Source organism: Balaenoptera acutorostrata, chromosome 1 (assembly GCF_949987535.1).
Source record: "Balaenoptera acutorostrata chromosome 1, mBalAcu1.1, whole genome shotgun sequence".
NCBI lineage: Eukaryota > Metazoa > Chordata > Mammalia > Artiodactyla > Balaenopteridae > Balaenoptera > Balaenoptera acutorostrata.
This window is the reverse complement of record NC_080064.1, coordinates 158,047,697-158,074,260: the sequence shown is the minus strand read 5'-3', so window position 1 is coordinate 158,074,260 and position 26,564 is coordinate 158,047,697. Positions and strand designations below refer to the sequence as shown.

The window sequence follows — 26,564 nt, the reverse complement described above, 5'->3', positions numbered from 1 at the left end:
GGAACAGAAAACATGTTTAAAGAAATAATTACTAAAAATTTTCTGAATTTGATCAAAACTGTAAACTTACAGATCCCAATGAACCCTAAGCAGAAGAAACATGAAAAATACATCAAGACATATCATGATCAAATTGCTTAAAACTAGTGATAAAGTCTTAAAGCAAAGAGAGAAGATCACAAGCAGACCAGCAGTATAAGAAATGTTAAAGGAAGTACAAAAGGAAAATGATACTAGGTGAAACTGAATATACATAAAAGAATAAAAGAAATTACTGGAAATGGTAAATACTTGCATAAATATAAATTTTAATAATTAAAAAATATACATTTAAAAGATAATTTACTGTTTAGTGTAATAATAATAATAATTTATTATAGGGTTTATGACATATGTTGAAGTAAAATATATGACAATAGCACAAAAGTTGGGATGGAAGAAATGCAAATATACTTTGTACAGATGTTATATTTTACATGAAGTGGTAAAGATAGACTGTATAAGTTACAGATGAATACTATAAACCCTAAAGCAACAATCGAAAAGAATAATACAAAGGAGTATAGCTAATAAGTTAATAAAGGAGATAAAATAGAATCATTAAAATTATCAACCAAAAAGATGACAGGAAAAAAAAGGATAAAGGAAATCAAGAAGAGACAAATAGAAAACAAATAGCAAGATGATAGATTTAAACCCAACCATGTCAATAATCACATTAAATGCAGTTAGTCTTAACAGTCTAACCAAAAGGCAAATTGTCAGATTGGATTTTTTAAAAAGACAATTATTTTCTAAGATACCCATGTTAAATATATAGGAAAAGACAGATTAAAAGTAAAAGGATGAAAATGATGTATCATGTTACTATTTCAAAAGAAAGTTGTAGTGACTATACTAATATCAGACAAAGTAAGTTTCAGAACAAGAAATATCACCAGGAAAAAGAGAGTCATTTCATAGTGATAAAGGGGTCGATTCCTTAAGAGGAAGCAATCGTCCTAAAATATTTATGTACCTAATATTAGAGCTTCAAAATACATGAAAGAAAACCTAATAGAAACACAAGGAGAAATGAACAAATCCACAATTACAACAGGAGTTTTCAACATTCCCATGTCAATAATTGATAGAACAAGTAGACAAAAAATAGCAAGGATAAAGTAGAGTTGAACAACCCTACAACCAGTTGGACCTAACTGATATTTTGAGAACACTCTGTGATACAGCAGCAGAATACACATTGCTTTCCAGTGCCCATGGAACATTTACTAAGATAGATAACTTGGGCCATAAAGCAAGTCATGAAAAATTTCAAATGATTCAAATCATACAAAATATGTTATCTGGCCAAAAAGGGAATATATTAGATATTAAGAATAGAAAGATACCTGAAAATTTCCCAAGTATTTGTAAACTAAGCAACACTTCTGAAAACATCTCATGTTTCAAACAAATATTCACAAGGGACATTAGAAAATATTTTGATCTGAATGAAAATGAAAATAAGACATATAAAAATATGTGGGGTGTAGCTAAAGCAAGATTTAGAGGAAAATTTATAGCACTAGACACTAATGTTAGAAAGGTATACAGATTTACAATCAATAACCTCAACTTCTACCTGAAGGAATTAGGAAAAAAAGAAAAATTAGACCCAAAGCAGAAGAAAGGAAATAAAGAGCAGAAAATAAATTGAAAACCAAAATATAACAAAGAACAATCAATGGAACCAAAAGCTGAATCCTGGAGAAGACCAATAAAATGGATAAATCTCTAGCCAGATTGATCAGAAAAATAACAGAGAAGACATATATTACCAATATCGAGAGTGAGGAAGGGGTAAGCACTATAGATCCTACAGACATTAAAGCATTAATAAGGGAATATTATGAATGACTTTATGGCAGTCAATTTGGTGCCATAATGACTTTATAAGACAGCTTGGTCCTAGCCAATGCAATAAGGAAAGAAAAAGAAGAGGCATACATATTGGAAAGAAGGACGTGAAAACGTCTGTACTTTCAAGTGACATGATATTCTATATAGAAAATCCTAGAGAATCTACCAAAAAAAAAAAAAAAAGCCTACAGAACTTTTTAGTGAGTTCAGCAAGGTTGCATGATACAAGGTTGAAATCAAGTGTATTTCTATATATTAGCAACAAAAAAACAGAAATTGAAATTTTAAAATACCATTTATAATGGCATAAAAATACAATCCAGGGATAAATTTGCCAAAAAATGTACAAGATATTTAAACTCAAAAGTACAAAACATTGCTGAGAGAACTCACAGAGGACCTAAACAAATGGAAAGATACACCAATTCATGAATATTTGGGGTTCTGGGACCCAGTTCCACTGCAGGGGAGGAGGTGCTTTCCATAACAACAACAAACAATTCTCAGACCCCAGTTGTCTACAATTCAACTCAATTCTGACACTATCCACCTGTAGATATCATCAGACTCCACAGATTAAGGGCTTAGTCCCACAAGACTCCCCACCCCCACCCACTTCAGACGCAAGTTGCAGGCTGAGGTTATCACCTGTGCTTCTGACCAACCCACTGTAGATTGGAAGTTCCAATGACCCCCTCCAATTCAGTGTGTCAGTCACAAGTCCACATTGTCGTTACCTGTAATCCTGAATGATTGGCTCTACATCAGAGGTTCCCAACACCCCCTCCTTGGGTTCGATTAATTTGCTAGAGCAGCTCACAGAGTCTGTTTGCTACAGGGATATTAATTTACTGGATTGTGTCAATGACTTTATGGGTATACACCTATGTTGAAACTCAACAAAGTGTACATGTTAAAAATGTGCAGTTTTTGTACATGTAACTTGATAAAGTTGTAAAAAGCTAAGAAACAAAAGACTTGACAAGCTGATTATAAGATTAATATGGAAAAGCAAAGAGCCAAGTTCAGCCATGACAAAAGGAGGAGAGTCTTGCCCTAATAGATATGAGGACTTGTTTCTAAAAACTACTATAATTAAGACAGTGTAGTATTCATACAGGGAGAGACAAACAGTCCAGTGGAACAGATTAAAGAAACCAGAAACAGACCCACAGATGTGGAAACCTGGTAAACAACAGAGATGGCATCCTAAATCAACAGGGAAAAGATAGACTTCTAAATAAATGATGCAGAGACAATTAGGCATCCATAAGGAAAAAAAATAAAATTAGATATTTACCTCATAATATTCACAAAAATAAATTTCAAATGAGTAGATACTTAGATGTTTCAAGAGCAAAACTTTAGAACTCTAAAAAGAAAATACAGATATATCTTTATGCCTTTTGTATAGGGAAGACATTTTTTTTTAATTAATTTATTTATTTTTGGCTGTGTTGGGTCTTCGTTTCTGTGCAAGGGCTTTCTCTAGTTGCGGCGAGTGGGGGCCGCTCTTCATCGCAGTGCGTGGGCCCCTCACTATCGCGGCCTCTCTTGTTGCAGAGCACAGGCTCCAGACGTGCAGGCTCAGTAGTTGTGGCTCACGGGCCTAGTTGCTCCACAGCATGTGGGATCTTCCCAGACCAGGGCTCGAACCCGTGTCCCCTGCATTGGCAGGCAGATTCTCAACCACTGCGCCACCAGGGAAGCCCATAGGGAAGACGTTTTTAAACAACATACAAAGAATGTAAACCATAAAAAAGTAATCAATTTGATTGCCTGAAAATTATAATCTTCTGCGCAACAAAAATACCATCTATTAAATGAAGAAAACAAGCCACACAATAGGAGAAATTATAACTGAGCAAAGAATTTGCATCCATTTTATACTTTGAAAAATTCCTCAAACAGTAAGAAAATTATAAACTCAATAGACAGATGATGTGAACAGATAATTCACCAAAGAGAAAACCCCAAATTCTGTATATTTATGAAAATTGTCTCAACTTCACTAGTAATCAGGGACATGTAAATTAGAAAATTAATAAGAATATTTACACCCATCAGACTAGAAAAATTTTTAAAGTCTGACAATACTAGACACTGGCAAGGAAGTGAAAAAACGTGAACTCAGTCACCCCTAGTTGGAATGTAAAGTAGTAAAACCATTTTGGAAAAATACTTAGGCATAGTTGAAGATGCACATAGCTTATTCCACTGCTAAGCACATATTCTAAAGAAACTTGCACAATTGCATAAAAAGACAAAAATGTTTATTTCAATAATGCTTTTATTTTTGTTTATTTATTTATTTATTTATTTATTTATTTATGGCTGCGTTGGGTCTTTGTTGCTGTGCGCAGGCTTTCTCTAGTTGCGGCGAGCAGGGCTACTCCGTTGCGGTGTGCAGGCTTGTCATTGCGGTGACTTCTCTTGTTGGGGAACATGGGCTCTAGGCATGTGGGCTTCAGTAGTTGCAGTATGCGGGCTCAGTAGTTGTGGCTCACGGGCTCTAGAGAGTAGACTCAGTAGCTGTAGCACATGGCTTAGTTGCTCCCCGGCATGTGGAATCTTCCCAGACCAGGGCTCGAACCCGTGTCCCCTGCATTGGCAGGTGGATTCTTAACCACTGCGCCACCAGGGAAATTCCAGCAATGCTTTTAATAGTGGAAAATTGTGAACAACCTAAATTGTCCACCCACAGTATTTGGATAAATAAATTGTGGTATATTCATACAACATATTATATAGCAATTTCAAGGAATGAACTAAAGCTATGCATTGCAATAAGGATAAATCTTAAAATCATGAAGTAGATAGAAAAAAAAGAAATTTGCAAAGTAATACATTCAGTATAATATTCATAAAATTTAAAAGCATGCAAAGTTATACTATATGTATAATGAAAGTACAAATATATGCATAGGAATAACTTATACCAAATGACTGTAGTGTTTTCTCTGGGAAACACAAGAAAAGGAATGAAAACAGGGACAGTTCACTGTGGAGCTTAACTGTATCTGAAGAGTTTTGCTTGTGGTGTGTGGTGAACTTATTTGCCTGAGTCCTGGTTCCGCCACTTATGAGATGAGTGACCTTGGACAAGTCACTAAACCTCTCTGTGCCTCAATTTCCTTATTTATGACCTAGAGATTATAATTATACAACCTCCTATAGAGGCTGTGAGAATTACCTGAGTTCAGTATACAGTGTTTAGAACAATGCTCGGCACCCAGTAAGCACCATGAGCATTAGCTATTATTATATCTCAAAAAAAAATCTCAGTAACTATGTAAAGACTTTTAAAAGCAGTCTTACTCCTTCCCCTTCCTGATCAATTCAGTCCTGAAGCTGTTAGGTAAGGCAGAGCAAGGTAGGCATCCATGGAGAGGAGCGATCTGGCATGTGGTGTCAGAGCCAGAGCAGAGTAGCAAGGCATCCACACAAGTAGGGGGAATGCTGATGTGGGGAGTCAGCGCCCAAGCAAAGTGAGAAGGGTATCCATGTGGGGATAGCCCAGAAAAGGTGTTGGAGTCCAAGGGGAGGGGTGTGAGGAAGACATTCATGATGTGAACAGTAAAAAGGTAGCATCCATCCTGGGCTGTCAGCCCAAACAGGTGAGTAGAGGTTCCAAGTAAAAGGGCAGCTTGCCATGGGAGTCAGAGCCTGGGCATGATGACCTGACCTCCACACACAAGTGTGGCCCAGAGAAGGTTATCAGAGCCTGAGCAAGATGAAGAGAGCATCAGTAAGGGACAGGGTTGGGAACGGGAATGGGAAGGTGGTTACTTACAGGGGGCATTGATTAAATGACAAAGTATTTTAATTATAGTAGGAGCCAGGTTTCTCTCTGTCAGAAAAAGAAGTTGCAAGTGTGGAAAGGGAGAAAGAGTAGAAACACCCCTGTGGTATTAGATTGGAATTGGAGGCATTGGTAAACACACATGTATATCCTAGCTCTGCCCCCTGAGAGGGCCTGGGAAGAGTAACACCCCAGGAGCAATGAGCATCCCTGGCACCCAGAGCTCAGCTTCTGAGTATCACTCCGTGCTGAAAGACACTAGGGCTCTGTGAAGATATGGTTGCTTTCAAGGCTGGGGCAGAGAACATGCAAAAGGAGCCTAGAACACCTTGTGCCAAAGGCAAGGAAGTGCTCAAAGTATGATGGGGATGTGGCAAAAGGACACAGAGGCCAACTTGAAGGAGCTTGTACCAGTCAACTCAGAGAAAATTTCAACATCAAAATTCATGTTAGCAACAGAATGTAACCCATTGAGTAAAAGACAAGTCCATCAGTTAGCAGACGATGGCCTGTGGACCAAATCCAACCCTCTGTCTGTTTCTGTATGGCCCACAGGCTCAGAATGATTTTTGCAGAGGAACATTTGCAATCAATTTGATAGTGGGGAACACTGACCTTGAACCCCAGTTAAGTCTAATCTTTCTCCCACCCCCAAAAGAATTCTATTCTCATTAGGAGATCTGCACTACAAAAAAAATTGTACTCAATAATTATATTTTTAATTTCATCAGTGAAAATGTTCTGGAAAAATTTTTTTCCTCTCATTATGAAAGTACCTACATAATAGCCTCAACTTGGCTTCCTGGCCTGCAAATCTGAAAATATTTACTAGATAGTAATATCTCTGGCCCTTTACACAAAGAGTTTGTTGACTCCTGGTCTAAATTAATTAAATGTTTGATGAAGAATGGGATATCTAAGTAGTTTCAAAGCACTGCCTATAAAATACTTTTTAGTTACAAAGGAAAAAAGAAAAATGTCATAGTGGAGAAGCCCAGCAGACACCAACGTAAGTAATGAAAGCCTCTTCAGTAACAGGATAAACTGATATCAAGCCTCACCTATTAGGGTGCAATGAAAAAAGCACAGGTCACTCCTGTGATATTCCTGCTAAAGATGCATAACCTGAAAATAATCAGGAGGAAGCAATGAGGGACATCTACAAAATAATTAGCCTGTAATCTTTGAAAGAGTCAAAGTCATGAAAGTCAGGGAAAAACTGAGGAATTGGTTCAGATGGAAGAGACTAAAGAGAAGCAGCAACTAAATGCAACATGTGATTCCAAAAGGGATACTTTTGGTATAAAGGCGATTCTTGGGACAAATAGCAAAACATTAATGATATCTAGGGATTAAAAGGTGGTACTACACCAATGTCAATTTTCTGATTTCCATGGTTGTGTTGTAGTTATACAATATGTAGGAGAATATCCCTTTTTTGTAGGAAACACACATTAAATTTTTCAGGGGTGCTGAGGCATCAGTTGGCAACTTACTCTCAGCAGTTCAGGGAAAAGAGGTTTTTATACCATACTTGCAACTTTTCTCTAAATTTGAGATTATTTTAAGAAAAAAAAAAGTAAAGGCTTTGACAAAGTTAGAGAGTTCTATATTATTCTCACTACCCCAGACTCCCTCAGAGCTAGGGATGCACAGTTCTAGCCAATGAGACATAAGCAGAAGAGTATAGGGAATTCATGGAGAAACTTGTGTTTCCTTCCCACAGACTCAACCCCTCCCTCCTTCCTCCTGCCTGGAACATGGATGTGGTGCCCCAGTGGAGAGCATCCTGGGTTTTATAGCACTGTGGTGACAAGTGTGAAGAAGAAAGCTGATACCTTAAAGATGCCACAAAAGAGTACTCAAAAGATGCTGGGCTGCCCCAAAGCAGGACAAATGTCAATTACATTTGTCCTGAGCGATGGGGAGTCATTTCAGGAGCCTCTGAGGGTGCCTGCAGAGTAGCTCCGAAGGACAGGAGGAAGGTGGCCCATCATCCCCTTGCATTGTGTGGCCTCTTCCAGTTGCTATCATTCCTGCACCCACCCCTCTTGCAGGCTATGATAGAAACAAATCATAAAACTAAACATAAATTTTAAAAACAGAGGAAGAGATGAAAATTAAAATAAAAAATTTAAAGCCAGGAACAGAAGTTGGAAAAGGATAAAACAGAAAAAAATAAATAAATAAATAAACCAAACCTTAAGAATTATTATTTTTAAAATTAGGTATTTAAGAATATTTTAAATAAAAATTAAATATTTTACAAGGAAACAAAGTAAAATTATGTACAAAAAGTAAACATATGTATGAAAAGTAAAGGCAAATAAAAGCTAAGACCTTCAAAGGAACAAAAACACAACAGGGAAAAGATAATAAAAGGATAAATGTCCGTAGTAAACCATCAAGAACAAAAAAGCTAGATATAGACAGGCAGGGAAAATACTTTCCCATCAAGAAGAAGACTAGGAAAGATAAAAACTGCTAAAGACCATTGAGTAGAGTCAGGGGTTAATGCCACCAAAGAGAGGAGGAAAAAGAAGAAAATATAAAAAGTAGAAAAGGGTCTGAGGAACAAGCAGCATCTTTCTGGCCTGCAAGGAGAAACTAACGCTTGTCCCAAGAAAGAACTTAGTATCTACTCTAACTCAGGAAATGAAATGCATTTTAGGAAAGCCTTCTGGGAGGACAGCCTGGGGGAAGACATGCTCCTCTTGTTTCACCATCCTCCAGAAGGTTCCTGCCCCTGCCCTTGAGTGTCACTTGGAGATAGTGGTTTCCTATCAAGTAATCAGGAAATACTAGGCAAAGAGGTTCCAACCAGCCTGTTGGAGCCCTGAAAAGTTGCTGCGTTGTTGTTGGTTTCAGGTTTTAGCTCCTGTGTTTAATGCCTCCCTGGTTGCCCCCTGGCCTGGCTTTGGAGGGCAGGACTGAATGAGATGAAATCAGGGGTTGCTGGGGGAGCAGTCCTACAGAGAAGTATTTGATGAGAAGCAAATCTAGTTTTGGAAAGTTCCCTGGATGGGCTTTTGAAGGCAAGGAAAAGAGGCCCATTCAAGTTGCCTCAAGAAATGTATGGAGGAACCCAGGAAGAGATTAATGGCCAGATCTCAGGAGAAACAGAAATTGGAGGGTGTCCATGCCCCTTTGCTCTGGTGGTCCACCATGAAAATGGCTGCTACAGACTGAATGTTTGTATCCCCACAAATGCATATGTTGAAATCCTGACTCTCAATGCGATGGTGTTAGGAGGTGGGGCCTGAGATAAGAAGGTCATGAGAGTGGAACCCTCATGAACGAGATTAGTGTCTTTTTAAAAGAGACCCCAGAGAACTCCCTCACCTCTTCTGCCTTGTGAAGACACAGTGAGAAGGTTGTTATCTCTGAACCAGGAAGTGGGCTCTCACTATACACCGAATCTGCCAGCACCCTGATCTCCGACTTCCCAGCCTCCACAACTGAGAAATAAAATCTGTTGTTACAAGCCACCCCAGGCTGCAGTGTTCTGTTGTTATAGCAGCCCGAGCAGACAAAGTCAGAGACTTTACAGTTACTCTCACTACTCAGTTTGTGTTGTCTTTTCTTTCTCAACCGGCGAGCTTTATATAATGCGACATCATGTGGATTTAGTTACAGACAGATATGGATATTGTGTAACGAGATGCTAAAATACAATTCTTTCTCCCTCTGTCTTGACTGAGAGCCCAAAGGCTTTGCACAAAGCCATGGGTGCAAAGTGACTCCACATTCCTGAGTGAGGTGCTAAACCATCTATACAGGATTTGCAAAGGAGATATCTCAAAACCCATTTTGCAATTCTAAGCACATCAACAACCTTAAGGGTATTAAAGGGTTGTGATTGAAGTTAAAGGGGAGGTGATTTGATTTTTTTGGAGAAAGTTATAGAAGTGTTTTGGAGGTGGGGAGGAGAAGCTTGCCCTTCACATCAAACAAGGTGATTAGGTCTTAAGGGATCACTTGAAGAATATAATAGACATAATAGACTGGGGCTGGGCCCGTGCCTGTAAAGGTAATAAAGAGATTGTGACTGGCTAGTGCCTTGGCATAGTGGAGTAGAGAGAGCTGTGTTGGGAAGCAGCTGTGCTCTCATGATAGTAGGACCAAAATGCTGATAGGAGCCTGGAATAAGGATGGTGATCTGTGACTTTATATAGAGACCCTGCCCATGATGACTTCCCAGGAGAACTTTGGAGCCCCAACAAGAGTATGTGTGGTGTAGACCAAAAGATACCCATGAGCTAAGGGAGGAATGGTAAATGGGCAGCCAGAGGAAAGGCATGGTTTGTATCAAAGAAGCTGCCATCAAAGGACCACAACAGGGGCATCACCAAGAAACATATGTTAGACCCAAGTGAAGAAAGTCAGCTTTAAACATCCACTAAGGCCAGAAGATATCAGCACTATACTAAACAGTACCAGTCAAGTAAGAATTGCCTGCTCCTTGCATCTCCTCTCTCCTTGAGCAACGGCCTTGGAGAACGAGGCAGCCTAGTGAGGGAGGGGAAAATGAGGAGATGCACAAGGTGGGGACATAGAATATAAGCTGATCACCATCCCTTCTGCCCTCTGCAGCTTCTGGCCTGAAGCAGAGGAAGAAGAAGTACTGAGAGAAAGAGAGAGAGAGTTTTATAAGAAATTTAGAGTTTTGATCAAGTAGAGAGGAAATAATTGATGTTTCAGGAGAGAGAGGGGAGAACTGCAGGACAAAGGTCTTTAGTAGACAGGGGGAGATGGGATCAGCCCAACGTTTGGAGAGGGACCTGCCTCAATAGGAGCAGGGGCTATACATCCACTGCAGTCGGGAATTGGGGAGTGAATTTACTAGGGAAGTATAGCTGGATCTCCAGGCAGTACTGAACCTCATTAAAGCATGTTGGAGAAAGACAAAGACATACACAAGGGGTGATTACACTGAAGGACCATAGAATCCCCCCTGGGTTAGGAGGGACATGAAGACAGGAGGGGAATGAGGGTCATTAAATTTCAGGGCCAATGTAGCTAAGATGCTGATGAGTGTGAAGAATTGTGAGACTGACTGTGCTGGCAGGCGGCCACCAGAGACAACCCTAAAATGGAAGACCCAAACCTATTACCATTGTTCACTCCCACCTCTCCACACTTTAAACACTTCTGAGGCAGCTGTCTGTTGTCTGACCTTCTGCCCCTGGCACATTTTGTACATCCTTCAGCAAAAAATCTACCTCAGTTCTTGGCCCTATAACCCTACTAATAAGATTATTCTCCTCAAGTTTCAATCCTTATACTCTTTTTTCCTTATACTGCCATTTCTGGACCTGAGTACTTTGGATAAAGCTCAGCAATTTTTCAGAAGATCAGAGGCTGGGGAAGATGTGTAGCCTCCCTCGACCCCAGCTGAGTAAAATGTTGTCTCTCTTATGCATGAAGTTTTCCCACAAGACAGTTTTGGGAGACAAGTAGCATCCCAACTCCTATAGGTGGGGTCCAGGAAGTAACAAGGAAAAGCACATAGCCACAGACACCTTCAGGATCCTCCAGCTAAAATGGCAAAGGTCTGAGACCCAGATAATGCTGGGGAACTCCAGCCAGAGAGCTATCCTTAGAGCACATGGATCTTAAGGAAATAAAACTAGAAGTTATCAAGCTATCTCAACTACGTTAAGTGGAAGCACATACAATTAGGAGCTGCCTGGGTAAGGTGGAACCCCCTGACCCATGTGTCAAACACTCATAGTGGGTAGAACAACAACAAAAAACCCGCATGGTGTTTTTCAACCTCTGTTCTCCCCCAAGCAGTTGTCTGTTCTGTCTTCTGAAGACCGAACCTCCTTAAGGAAATGGAACCCACTCTAAACCTCTCCCCCGGTGACGTGGCCTTTGCTTCTAGTGCGAGTGGTTTTAACACCAATGCATTTGTTCCCTGACTCTAAGTAACAGAGTGATCCCAGCGGTGGTGCCCTAAAGGCAGCCCACACTGGCCTGCAAGAACTAACTGTTCAATTTTCCAGAACTTTGTGAGCAGGTTGTTAAAGGCATTCTACATCATTTGAAATTAAATTATAAAAACTGACAATTACATCATATTAAAAACAAAGGTGGGAATTCCCTGGCGGTCCCGTGGTTAGGACTTGGCTCTTTCATTGCCAGGGCCCAGGTTCGATCTCTGGTCAGGGAACTTAGATTCCCCAAGCTGTGTGGCTCGGCCAAAAAAAACCAAGAAACCAAAAAACGAAAACAAAAGAAAACAAAAACAAAGGTAATAAATACTCAACACTCATCTCTCACTAATTATCTTACTGCGTCTTATAATTACTTACGTTCTGGAGGTTACGTACATCTATTGTATCAGATGGTAGAAATATTACGAAATGGAGTGCCAGTGCACATCTCTTCCCAACTCCATGTTCAGGGACTTCACTTTTGGTAGTTCCAAATAGGCCATGGAGATCAGCAGGCACTACGAATCAGCCCCCCGCCCGGCCCCAAGAATTGGTTGTTAAACATTTACCAGCACACCACTGGACTCCACGGACCTGAGGGAAGTCAGTATAGAACAACCCCAGCATCAGCCCACCTCTGGAACCCAACGTTTTCTCTGCCTTTTTCGTACACTCTCCTCTGCTCAGGGAGAGGGCAAAACTGTATTTACTTACTTGAAGGGCATCTGGGTCAGATGGTCTCCCTCAGACAGCAGTGCTGAGGAGCTGGCTGAAGAAATATTTTCCCAATTCTGCCTGGTTTCCATTTGAACAGGAAAAAAACTGGTTCTAAGGAATGCAGCCGGTAGGTAAGTAAATAGGGCAGCTGTGATGTGAGTTCCAGCTGAAATAAAGAAAACTTATGAGTCTGGTTTATATAAAAAGAAAGCTTATAGATTCAGATTTTCCTCCCTTCCTGCCTCCGGTCTCTCTCCTACAACAGGGCACAGTCTGTGCTTGCATTGCCCTTCCCTTCCCCCAGAGATGTAATTGGCACCTGGTTGCTCCTTGGCTCTAGTACAGGATAAACTTGCTGTTTTCTGGACACTTGTTTTCAGTGGTGGAGTTATTCATTTCTCTTTTCATAGTGGACATTACTTAGACTCCATTGGACTCTCTCAAGGGCCCATGTTCAAGGATCCACTATTCTGAGATGGAATAATACTCCAGCCCCAGTTCCGTTCAAAACTCAGTCATTTCCCTTGAGAACCAAGGACAGAAGGAGGAGATGGGGAACCCAGCAGGTTTAGGAATTCAGCTAGATTTCTGATCCTCCCTGAGAAGATGCAATTCTCTTTCCTATCCCCAAACCTGGTAGTGAATTAGCCACACCAAAGACGCATGTGTATATGCACTCCGTGTCAGTACGGGCAGACCTTGGAGATAGTGCAGGCTGGGTTCCAGACCACTGCAATAAAATGAATATCACAATAAAGTAAGTCACACAAATTTTTTGGTTTCCCAGTGCATATAAAAGTTATGCTTACACTATAGTGTAGTCTATTAAGTGTGCAATAGCATTAGGTCTAAAAAAGTACATACCTCAATTAAAAAATACTTTATTGCTAAAAAAATGCTAAGCATCATCTGAGGCCTTAGTGAGTAGTAGCAGTCACATCAAAGACCACTGATCACACATCATCATAACAAATATAGTAATAATGAAAAAGTTTGAAATATTGAGAGAATTACCAGAATGTGACACAGAGACATGAAGTGAGCAAATGCTGTTGGAAAAATGGTGCTGATAGACTTGCTCAGCGCAGGGTTGCCTCAAACCTTCAATTTGTGAAAAATGCAATATCTGCAAATGCAATAAAGTTAAGCACAATAAAATGAAGTATGCTTGTATATGGCAACAACACTGCAGAAATGGCTCTATTTACTAGTTTCTATTTGTTCATATGTATGTGTTAGGGTGTAGTGTAGCCATCTATTGTGAACCTGAATGTTTGCAGGTACATGTGTGTGTGTGTGTGGTGTGTGTGTAGACAGGCATGTGTGAGTGCCATTTTGTAGATACCTGTGTGTTTGAACGCGTATAAAATCACGTTTGTGTGTTCCTCTGTCTGTATTTTTGCATATGCAGATGTGATTCGTGTGAGCAGGAGTGAGACTTTCACAAACCTGGTTGAAATGCTTGGAGAACGTCATCATCTTCTAAAAGGAGAGGAATGAAACATTTTGAAGAAAGGATTAAAACACCCAAACATTTCTTTTTTAAGACTCCCTATGTTTCCTCTATGTGTAATGGAAAAATACCAGATATTTGCATTTTTCTGTCATGATAAGGATGGTTGATTTCATCCAGGGACAGGATTTCATCATTAAGTTTAAGCTAAAAATTCTTTAGAAGGAATGTTGTAAGAGGAAAGATGAGAGACCATGGCCCCTGAAGGGGCAAGTTTGGACATATCAAGCTTCCCTTCCCCTCTCTCCAGCTGCTGCCATCTGCCTCTAAAACATCGTGGCCCTCTTACCACTGTTCAAAGGGAAAGGGCTGGTCTCTAGCTGTGGATCCCTTTAGCACATGGACAAGGGGCCAGGGGCCATGCCCTTCTTCCTTCTGAGGACAAGGAGACACAAAAAAGACATGAGATTGTGTTGTAGCAGAATGAGCAGGGGGAAATGTCTCTACTTCTTTATGGGCCGCGGGATATAATAAGGCCTTTCTGAAGTGTTTGTGAATTCTCTTCCAGGTGATTCTAGGAGGAGACGACTCATAGTTCTCTGAGGTGAATTAGAAGTAGGATCATGGAGGGGCATACAATCATCAGGATGACCTCTGGAAGTTTTAATAATACGATAACTTATATTTATTGGGTATTGTTATGGTGCCATGAGGGCTTTGTGTGTGTCAACTCATTTAATCTCTGCCACAACCGTTTAAAGATAATTATTACCCTTACTTAACATATGAGGAAAAAGAGACACAAAGAGGTAAAGACACTCGGCTAAGGTCATAAAGCTAGTAAATGATGGATTCAGGATTCACACCAGGTGGTCTGGCTCCAGAGTCCACCCAGTCAACCATTAGACTGTCCTAGTCCTGCCAACTCTGCTCTAGGGCTCTGTGTCACTTCAGAGAAGTCAGTGCCTCTTCTTATTGCTGACACCTGGAGGGTTAGGGCTAAAATGGGTGTCCATCAAAGGCCCAACTACCAGGAATACTTTCAGATGCATGTGTTCATTCCATGAAAACCCAAAGCTGGAATAGAACCTCAGGAAGCCACCTGCCCTCACAAGTTTGGGGTTGGAAAGTTTCTGGCAGGAAGAAAACTCACATATCTAGCACTGTGTGTGTAACAGCTGCTGTGCTCCTTGCTTGTTATAATCACCATGTCCTGACACACTGGTGTAACAAACCCTTTGCCTTGTTTCCCTTAGAGCTGTAAAGTGTTTCTTCAGTGAAAGCTTACCGTACCCACAGACTTCTTCTAAGGAAAACTGCCCTGCTCAATGCCCCTGTAAATTTGTGATTCTGTCTTCTTAGATACAGCTGACTGGGGCAAAGGTGACCCAGTGGCAGCCGATTCACAGACTAGCCGGCCCTGGCTAGAAGATTAACCAGGACCCTCAGATGGTTGCTTTCAGAAATCCAAGGTTGAAACTATTGGAAGGAGGAGGTAGTTAACAGTGGATGTTAAGGTGGAAAGATATAGAGAACGGAAAGGCCATGAAAGTTGTGTGCAAGATGAGGTTTTCAGGAAGCAAAACTGGGAGTGAACAGAGGCTATAAGGAAAAGAAGGCATATGCACAGGGAGAGAGAAGTGGCCGAGTCCCAACGGCCTTCTGGTTTCAAAGCAGCCACCAGCCTGCCTATGCCCTAAAGCAGCTTGAATGAGCTCCTCGCTATACAAAGACCTCTTAGAATACCAAAGTTTTCAAATTATTTACATTTTTTATATTGTGTTAGAATTAAAACAGAATCAAGGTTATCACATAATAAGTCTTTAGCTGATTTCTGTTCCAAAATGCCATTTTGGGTGGGGGGAAAAATTAGTAAAGGTAGGCAAATTTCACACAACACGAGATTTATCTTATCTGTGCTTGTAGTAACTACATCTCACATACATTAGTAGTTGTAACAAATACAGACTATTGTAGTGCTTTACTTCCCTGCAAAATTGTTTTAGGTATTATAAACATCTGGTGTGTCATTCATGTGAATGTCATCCATTACAATTTGCAGTGTGTGGCAGTGGGAAATGGATGGGAACAACTGCGAGGTATTTTTACACATCTTTTCACAGAGAGTCAAATTGAGACTCAAAAGGTTAAGTTCCATGCAGCTAGCACATGTCAGAGACAGGATACAAATTTAAATCTTGACTTCATAATGCAGCAGTTTGATGGACTAAAAATTCTGAAGATTTCTGTTACAAAACAACTAGATCCTATACAAAATATAACTGTTATTTCAGTGCCAGACTTGTAATAAACAATTCTACAAGGATGAAAAAAGGCCTTATAAACCATGAACTAAAACCAGTAAAACTGGTTAAGCATAAGTAAAAGGTGAGGGTTGCCCAGAGGATAAATGCTGATATCAGGGCTGCTTTTAGGAGACTAAGCCTTGGGCCATCAGCAAAGTGGAGGAGCTGAACCCCACACCCTGAATTTTAGCCAAGGATCCACTAGGGTATAAAGCTTTCTGTGGTCCGTAGTGGTCCTAGCTTCCGTCAAAAGCAAATGCAAATTCTCACTGAGAAAAGAATCTTCATTTTAGTTCTCTAGGTTTTTCAGAAATAAAAATCAAATATGAGCTCGCCATCAAAGATCAGTAAACACACAAGAAATAAACCACCACAACAAATGTAGCCCCCTGCCTCCCAACAAGAGCTTCAGGTATTGAAATTATCAGATACAGAATATGAAGTCATGATATATGAAATGTTTAAAAAATTTTTGAAGTGGAATGACAGATATGAAATAGACATTACCAGAAATGACAGGCATACATATTTGAGGGAGTTCCAGGGCCTAAGCCCTTAGCAGCTCTCCTTCATGAAAGGCTCCGAAGAAGTGAAAGCATCACTGCTGTTCCCTAGTGGCAGCCTCTGGCTGAGAGGGAGCTGGAGCTGAGCAGATTTGGAAGCAGTCATGGAACTCACCACTGTGAAGGCCCCTCAACCCCTTCTAGACCTTTCATGCTACCTCTGAAGCCACAGCTTGGTAAACACTATACATTTAAATACTATCTTACTGGAGTGAACATAACCTGCAGGCATAGCAATAATCAACTCAGTGTTCTCTCTAGGCCTGGGGAGGGGGTGCTTAGGGGGAGCTGGATTTTGCCTTCCATTTTTCCAAGGTCAGAAATTACTTTGTAGTTCACTTGGCTCAATTTCCCTTTGGATCAGCACTAAAACAGCTTTTAACTAAAAGTTTTCTCCCCATTGAAATGCACCAAAGTCAACTAAGACTCCTGGCCTTAGGTCATAATTCCCTTACTTTTTCTCCCCTGAGAAGCAGCCTTGAAGGGTGATTGATTTGCTTAACATTTGTTGGTGCATATATGAAAGGCAGCTGCTTCTCCTCAGCTAACATTTGAATCAATGTATGCTGTTTCTTTCTACGGCCTAGTATTTCTTGAAGGTCTTCTCTGGCCTTCCTCCACAAAGAGGCAAGATCCTCCTCTCAACAGGAAATGGGAGGAAACACAGGAGCAATACAGGGTCAAAATGTTGAAGTTGCAAAGAGGAAAAAGGAGATAGCTGGCCAGGGGACACAAGAAGTCAGTGGAACGACTGCTCGTCCCTCCCAGGATCTGCATCTCAGCTTCCCTGGCTTAGGGCTGGTCTATACCTCCGCTCTGCCCCACCTTAGCATCCCCGGGTCCTCTTCTTCTTCTCCTGGACCCCTGGACAAGAAAAGACTTTCCTTTTGTAACCTAGACCTTGCTGCACCATCCCTCCTTCACATTTAATCAAGATCTCTCAGGCTTGGGTCCCTGGAAGTCCTACCCTCACTCCTAAGTGCTATAACAAATAAACCCTTTGTTCAGATTGTCCGTATCCCTTCCTGATTGCTAACAAGATGCAAACACATTCGAATCTCCTCCCCAGGTATGCTTCTCTAAGGTAACAAAGTACCCAGTTAATCCAGCCCTGAGGGTCAGGCGCAATAGAACAAGAATGCCCAGTCCCTAAACCCGAAAGAGGAAACAATCAGCCTCTGCAAAGTTCACAGTCCTTGGTGTTCATCAGAAACACCCAGAGAGATTGATAAAATTACAAATTCCTGGGCCCCAACACAGAACCACTGAATTAGAATCTCCTGAGATAGAGACCCCCGTGACTGCACCAATAGCTCTTCAGGTAATCCAGATGCACACAAAAGTTTGGGGATTACTGGTTTAAGGGTATCAGTTCTACGGAATCTGGAATGAGAGATACTCCAAAGAGACCCTGAGATATCATAACTTAGAATCCTGTAACAATAGTAATAGAGGTGGGAGTAGTAATGATTGCTAGCACTTATAGCTACTCTCCATGTGGCAGGTACTATTTCTAAGTGCTTTACATGTTATTTCCTTCTCACAGTAACCCTCTGAAGTAGGCACTACTATTATCTCCATTTTATAGATTAGGAAACTGACACGTAGAGGGGGTTGTCCTAAGATCACACAGCTAGTAAGTAGGAAAACTTAAATTTGATCTCAGACAGTCTTACTCCAAAGTCTCTGCTCTGAGCCACTATACCATACAGTTGCCCTACCCTAACTGGCCCCCTCTCCTTGTTTAATAGGTGGGGGGGTTGAAAGGGGAGAAGGAGTCTAGAGAAGAGCTGGGAGGAAGATGGAAAGACCATTGAGCTCCATCTTCCCCACCTGTCACTAATCCCTGCCACACTAATAAGAGGAGGACAAACAAAGGGGTCAGAGAGGGGGTGCTGAGAAAGAACGGCCTCCCCATTCAGTTTGACCACTCTGGTAATAACTTCCTGCTGGCCCATCCATGCGTCTGAGGAATGGTCTAGACTGCTCCCTTTGTCTGCCATGTCCTTTCTCTGCATCAGCACCTGACAAGATCCTCCTGATCCTTCAAGGCTCTCTGGAAAAGAATTAGTAACTCTCCACCCTGACAGGGCTTATGATGACATCTTCTTTTGCAATGATATATGTTCATCTCTTTCTTCAGCCGTGTGTTCCTTAAAAGCAGGCACTCCACAGTCCTGTTTATCAATGTAGTCCCTATGCTTGGCACTTAAGGACTCTCAATAAGCGTTGTTGAAAAAAAATGAATGAGGAACCTACTGTGTGCAGGCACCACTAGACCCTGTGGATCATTGAGGACCGTGCATTGTCCTTGATTGCACGGAATATATAACCCTGTTAAGAGGAGCAGATGTGTCCCCAAGCATCACTGGCCTGCTGTGTCACTGTGAGTCAGCCACTGCCCAGTAGAAATTCTTTCCTGGTAGAAAAACTTTATAAAACCTTTGGGGATATTTTCTACAATTCTGTTACCTCCTGTCTGTTTCCACATAGAGACATCTTTAAACAGAAAGACCTGTGTACTTGTGTGCTTGTGGTTTGGAGAGTGGGAGGGAGCCAGAGAAGGGGAGCTGAAAAGGCCACTTTCCGACTGTACTGGGGGAGGGTAGGTGGTGGCACAGTGAGGAGGAGAGGGAAACTGACAGAGGCCCCAGGTTGCTGGTGAAGAAATGAGGGAATTCTCAGGGAGCCAGCCTGGGCAGAGGCAATGCTCTTAGGGATGGTTTTTACGTCTGGGTGCCAGTCCAGGGCTGTTCTGCACAGTCTTGCTATGTTAGGTGGGATGTAAGGGGCTACCTTCCTATTGCTCCCTCTCCTCAGCCAGCTCTACTCAGAGCCCAGAAACCCTGGGGCCAGATTGGCTCCTCCGCAGGCTGCCACACAACATTTGTTTGGGCCTCGCATACTAACTGGCTCCACACTGCGGTTCCAGGACTTAACTGTGAGCCCATCACGACCCCTTCTGTCCTCAGATAGGAATGTGCACAGACTCATAGCAGAAACCGGGGTTGTACAAGTACCGGAGGCTGGAGGGGGTGGGGGGTGGGAGATCTTGGGTGTTACGCTTTGCCTGAATGGATGCACAGTCATCTTCTGAAGGATGAGAGGAAGCAACAAGGCCAGGAGGCCCAGCCAGGGCCACAGAGGTCAGGAAGGAGGCAGCGGCATCCCATGAATTTCCCCAGTGGAAAACCAGGTGCCAGAACACAGGGTGGAAAGTTAATGCATCTCCCAGATATGGGCTATTTTCTTTTTCTTCTGATCTCAGACGCTTCCAAATGACTTGTCCAGGCCTGGCCAGTCCCTCAGCAGAGCCTGGATGGATGAGGTTAGGGCCGAGAGGTCAGCACTGCCAACAGGACTCAGGAGCCCCAAATTTGTCTTCTTTCCAGAATGAGTCAGTCCAGGCTGCCGGAGCAGGCTACCTCGCCTGGTCCCCACTCCTTCAGGGGCCCCAACACAGTCTGGTGTTCCAGTCCTGGACCTGGGCAAGAGGGATTAAAGGTGCTGGAGCCCTGGATTTGTGCATCAAGCCCTTGCCTGTTCATCCACCTCTGACCTCAGGCCCCAGTTCTGACAACCAGCTTTCTTCCTCGCTCCTGAGGCCCAGTTCCTCACATCCTGAAGATCTCAGCCTCTCCACCAGAATTATAGTAAAGACTCAGCCTGGTAAACCCCTGCCTCTGGAGGCTGCCAGCTACCCAGCCCTCCTGCTCTTGCCCAGGGACAGCAGATCCTCACTAGGCACCCGTGGTAGCCACTGTTAATCAATCACATCACTCTTTCCTACTTTTTCTGCTGAGGTCAGACTTAAACCCCCACCCTTGACTCAGAGCTCCAGAGAGTCACTACCAATTCTTCAGACCTGGCATGGGAGTTCCCATTCCCTCCTAATCTCAGAGGGATATTGACATTATTCTACCTATTTTAGGAAGAGGAGAATTTGGTAGAGAAAGAAGATACAAGAATCTTATCTGGTTCTTAATCCAAAGTGGGAAATATCCTCTAATCAGGCTGAGCAAAGTCCCAGAATGTAACCAGGACCACTAGCTTTATTCAATGTCTCCTTCATTAAAAAAACAAAGTGTGTGATCTCCATTTACCCCAGGGGAAGTCCTAGCTTTCACTCAGCAATAAACTCTCATTTCACACCTCTTTCATGCTGCTTGCTGCCAAATACATATAGAGATGTCTATGTATATGATACTGTCCTTGCCCTAACTGTACTCAAAGTCCACTTCCTCAGTATCCCTTGAGTGTGTCTTTGGGAGTCCTAAGCCCTGACTTACAATGTAGCTCTAAGGCATTGATTTCCTAAACCTTGTGCTTCAGAATCACCTGCAAGTTTGTTAAAAATACAGATGCCTGGGCCCTACCTTATTCTCACTAAGAATCTCCTGGACTAGGGCCTGAGATTCTGGTCCTATAGCAGTATTCTTAAAGGGTAGTCACAGACCAGTGGCATCATGAACACCTGAGAACTTCTGATAAATGCAAATTCTCCCTCTGTACCACAGACTCTGGAGATGGGGCCCAGCAATCTGTGTTTTAACAGCTCTTCAGGTGATTCTGGTGCACACAAAATTCTAAGAACCACTGCTCTAGGTGATTCTGAGATAGATTCAAGTTTGAGAGCCATTGATCCGAGGGGCCTTCTAGAATTCTGATTTCAGCCACTGTTCCTTTGGGCACATCCAGTGCAGCCCAAGAGGTAGGGAGAAAACACTGGAACATCTTTAGTCTTCTCTAGGGGACTGGCATATTCCAAGGGAGAGGCTGGAAGGGACAACTTCTCCAGGCTATTGCTATACCTGGCATTAGTTTCTGCTGGCTGCTAGACCACTAGCCAGCCAAAGGCCCTTCTGAAAGGTTCTATTCAAAGTTGTTAAATGAGCAAACACCATCATTTTTTCCTTTCCTCTGCACCTGGAGCTGTGACCAGAAGTGTTGGCAGCTGCATCTGTGGCCCCAGAAAATGGTCAGAGCAAAAGAAGATCAATCCTCACCTGCTAGGGAGCTGGATCCCTGGGAAGGAGCTGGCCAGTGGGTTAGAAAGAGAGAATGTCTGCTGGAAAATTGGGCCAATTCCTTGGAGTGGGAAAACCAACCCTTGTCTATATCCCTAGCACAGTGCTTACATTTGAAAGGTACCTGAACAGTGAGCTGTGCTGAATGCTTACCAGACGGTCTCTGGGGATCTCTCAGTCTGAGGGGGACACATGGACAGGCCAACCACCCACAGACAATCCAACAGCAACATTATAACCAAGATAGGAACCTATGCCATAGCCCAGTCAGGGGTCAGGGCACTTTGGGGTGGGAGCTGTGGACCTTTATAATTGCAGACAGAGCAGAGACTTGAATCTGTCCTGTCCTCTACATCCCACATCACATGACCAATGCAGGACTCTGTGCTGAGCTGGCCACTGAGCAGAGGGAATTACACAGCTGTGCGTCCTCTCTCAGGGGTCTACACTCATAATCATTTCCACAAGGCAGTGTAAGTCCTGGGTTCTGAGTTCAACTACAGTTTATTTTTTAACTTCCTATCCTTTGATTCACTTGGGGACCAGGAATAAACCCTCTGGTGTTTTATAAAATCACATGGCTTTGACTTGTTGAATTTGAGCACCAGAAGGGGTCACCATGCACTTCCTCCCCACTCATATCCCAGAAGATCCTTCTTACTAGCAGTGGGATTGGGTAACTTCCATGCCCTTTCCCAGCCTCAATCTTTTTATCTGCAAAATAAGGATGACATTGTCAACCTCACAATGCCCTTACACCATGTTACAGGCATTTAACAAATTCTAATTTCCTACTTATTTTCTCATTTAGGCTGAAGAAGCCAGTGCCCAAGTCCACAAAGTGGTAGAAGTGGGGCCTGAGTCCAATTTCTCTATCTCTCCATCCAGAATTCCATTGCAATGGGTTGAATTGTGTCCCCCCAGAGGATATGTGGAAGTCCTAATCCCTGGTACCTGCGAATATGACCTTATTTGGAAATAGGGTCTTTGCAGATGTAGTCAAGTTAAGATGAAGTCATATTGGACTAGAGCTGGCCCTAAATCCAATGGGCCAACTTGATAAGAGAAAGGAGACTGAGATTTGGATACAGAGACACACAAAGAAAAAGATGGTGTAAAGATGAAGGCAGAGATGGGAGTGACGCAGCTGCAAGCCAAAGAAATCCAAGATCTACGGGGAGCCAGGAGAAGGTAGGATGAGGCAAGGAAAGGCTCTTCCTTGGAGCCTTCAGAGGGAGTGTGGCCCTGCCAATACCTTGATTTCACACTTCTAGGCTCTAGAACTGTGGAAGAATAAATTTCTGTTGTTTTAAGCCACCCAGATTGTGGTAATTTGTTCTGGCAGCCTTAGGAAACTAATACCTCCATCCTCCCCGCAAACCCGAAGCATGGCTGCTGACCTTTCCTTGGCTGGCCCAGTTCCCATCAGCAGCCTCTGCTCTCCTGCTGATCTCCACCGTTATCTGATTCTCCATAAAATAAAATAATATTTTAAGTGTGAATCACGCTTTATAGTTTACTGGGTATCAACAATACACAAGTTTTTCACTCAACCCTCACAGCCACCCTGAGAGCTTTAAGGTTTGTTGACCCCATTTTATAGATGTGGAAACTGAGGACCAGAGAGATTAAGTTGACTATACTATGATCTCATGACAAATAAGTGGAAGAGCCGAGGATGAACCCAGATATTCTGACTCATAAGCCAGGATTGTTCTTCTTTAAGCTTTTTTGTTGTGAAATATAACAATACACATACATAAAGATGCACAAAACAGGGGACTTCCCTGGTGTTCCAGTGGTTAAAAATCTGCCTTCCAATGCAACGGATGTGGGTTCTATCCCACATGCCGCGGGGCAACCAAGCCTGCGTGCTCTAAATCCCGCATGCCACAACTAGAGAGCCCACACGCTGCAACTAGTGAGCCCGTGCACTCTAGAGCCCTCATGCCACAACTGGAGAGAAGCCTGAGTGCCGCAACGAAAGATCCCGCATGCCGCAACTAAGACCTGACTCAGCCAAATAAATAAATAATTTTTTTTTTTTAAAGATGCACAAAACACAAATGTATAGCTCAAGGTCAGCAACACCCACATAACCACTCACTAGGTCAAGGAATAGAACGTTGCCAGCTCCCAGGCACCCTCTGCCAATCACTCCTCCTTCCTTCCGCCCAAGGTAGTCACTGCCAGGCCATTCCTCTCTGTTCCATTCTAACCTTTGCATCATTAAGAATCAGCAGAGTAAGATGTGACAAAGTGAGAGAGTGGCATGGACATATATACACTACCAAACGTAAAATAGATAGCTAGTGGGAAGCAACCGCATAGCACAGGGACATCAGCTCAGGGCTTCGTGACCACCTAGAGGGGTGGGATAGGGAGGGTGGGAGGGAGGGAGATGCAGGAGGGAAGAGATATGGGAACATATGTATATGTATAAATGATTCACTTTGTTATAAAGCAGAAACTAACACACCATTGTAAAGCAATTATACTCCAATAAAGATGTTAAAAAAAAAAAAAAAAGAAGAAAAAGAATCAACAGAGACCACAGGAAAAGACAGAAACCTGTCAACTTTTTCCCCTAAGGCTCAGGAGTTCCCTGAAGCTAGGATGCTCTAGGGCTCTTCCCCATCCTACTCTTTAGGAGAAAAACAAAACTCCCAACTGGTCTTGACATTTCAGAACCATAAAATCTGGGAGTGGCTGCCACTTTTTGAAGGGGTCAAACCACAGACTTTTAACAAGAAGGGGGGGGGGAAGCAGAAGGATAGGCCCAAGGGCAACAATCATGGGCGAGTTAAAGAAACAAAACAAAAATTACAAGTCCCCCAGGACCCCCTGGCTGCCACTTCTTCCTCCCCATCCCATCCGAGATGCCTCTCCTGTACTTGCAGGGGTCAGCTAGATCCACAGGATTTCAGCCTAATCTCATCCAGAGGCAGGGGTGAACCACATGGATTCTTGGATCTTTCCTGCCTGAGTTTGTGACACCTCTCTTCTCCAGAAGTCTGTGCTCCTGTTCTTGGTATCATGGGGCAGGGCAGAGTAAGAGAATGGGAGCTGAGCAGGAAGATCCTGCCAGGAATTTGTGCTGTCTTTCCCTTGCCTGACTGCTGGAGAGTCACCTAACTCCTCTGGGCTGCAGACCCAGCCCTCTGAGGTGAGGGTACTGGTCAAGTCCCTCTGAGGTGCTGGTGAGTTAACACTGATGCAGACATGAAATGCTCAGGCGGGCTCCCAGATGAGAAGAGACAAGCAGATGGATCCTCTGTGCGGGGCGAGCCTCTGGGTCACACACCCGCCCTGGGTTGCCCCAGGCGGAGGTTCATTGTAAATATTTCTGCAGATGGGCCAAAGGCAGGAAAACCAGGGGCTCTGGAGGGACAACAGGAGTTCAGCGGAAGTGACAGCCCAGCCAGCTGTCAGTTACACTCAGCGTCACTCTCCACCTGCTGTCAGGCTGCTATTGCAGAGCTGAGGCCCAGGGAGAAGGCAGGACAGCGCAGAGGTTGGGAGAGCAGAGTGGGAGGTCTCTCCCTGCTCAGTTCTCCTGTCTCTTCTCCTTGGACTAGGGCAGGGCAGGTCCCTGAGCCCAAGGGGAAATTCACACTATTGGGTTTTTTGTTTCCTGGGGAAAAGCCATGGCCTGAGTTCCTGAAATCTGTTGGAAGCAGACTGGCTCTGTGGTCTAAAATTGGAAGCTGTGGATTTAGTTTAGATTCTATTATTTATAGGTAGCTTGAGCAAGTCACTTGAACTCTCTGAGCCTCAGTTTCTGCATCTGATAATAATAATAACATTTTAAAATTTATTGAGCACTTATTATGTGTAGGTAATGAATGACCTAGATGCTTAATATGCATTCTCTCTAATATCTGCCCTGTTTACTTCACAGGGGTGTTGTGAGGATCAAATAAAAAATATATTTCCTCAAAAAGTTAAACATAGAATTATGTTTAACTATATGACCCACTATTCCACTACTAGGTATATTCCACAAAGAATTGAAAACAGGTACTCAAACAAATACTTGTTCACAAATATTCATAGCAACACTATTCACAATAGCCAAAAGGCTGTAACAACCCAAATGTTTATCAATGGATGAATGGATAAACAAATTGTGGTATATACATACAACAGATTATTATTCAGCCATAAAAAGGAATGGAGTCCTGATACATGCTACACTTTGGATGACACTTGAAGACATTATGCTAAGTTAAAGAGGTCAAAGAATCACACATTGTATGATTTCATTTGTATGAAAAATTCAGAATAGGCAAATCCATAGAGATAGAAACTAGATTAGTGGTTGCCAGGGACTGAGTGGGAGGGAAGAATGGGGAGTGATTGCTTATTGGGTGAGGGGCATTCCTCAGGGGTGACAAAATCTTTTGAAACCAGAATGGTGGTAGCTGCATAACATTGTGAATGCACTAAATGACACTGCAGTGTACATTTAAATGGCTAATTGTATTTTTATCTCAATAAAATATGTACGTATATATGGAAGTGTGCAATGTGTGAAGCCTTTGGTGTATATGACCACTGGCTTGCTTACTCCTCTGCAATGAGAAGAGATGAGGGCAGCTTGCCTTAACTCTCCTCTAAAGCACACTGCAACCATGCTCCACTACATATGGTTCAATTCAGCCTCCCAGGTCAGTGCTGTTGCCAGTCTGTGCGGGCATATGTTATCATGCATACACTGATGTGCCCACAGGCGGTGGTGCTCTGCAGAGAACACAGTTCCCACGTGGAGCACCCATCCCTCTGCAGTGGGCAAATATGTCCTAATTTACCCATCTCAGGTAGTAGGGAATTATCAGCAAATCCAATGAGTTCC

General features: G+C 42.7%; 1 long non-coding RNA gene across 1 annotated transcript in view; it reads right to left on the bottom strand.

Annotated features, from left to right (window-relative positions):
• Window positions 1–4,237: 4,237 nt before the first annotated feature.
• Window positions 4,238–26,564, bottom strand: part of LOC103005008 (uncharacterized) — a 48,778-nt gene continuing 26,451 nt past the window's right edge. The window contains exons 4-5 of the long non-coding RNA XR_449663.2: window positions 12,358–12,526; window positions 4,238–4,414 (exon numbers count right to left, since the gene is read on the bottom strand). This is a non-coding gene — a long non-coding RNA (uncharacterized LOC103005008). The remainder of the gene's footprint in view (window positions 4,415–12,357; window positions 12,527–26,564) is intronic.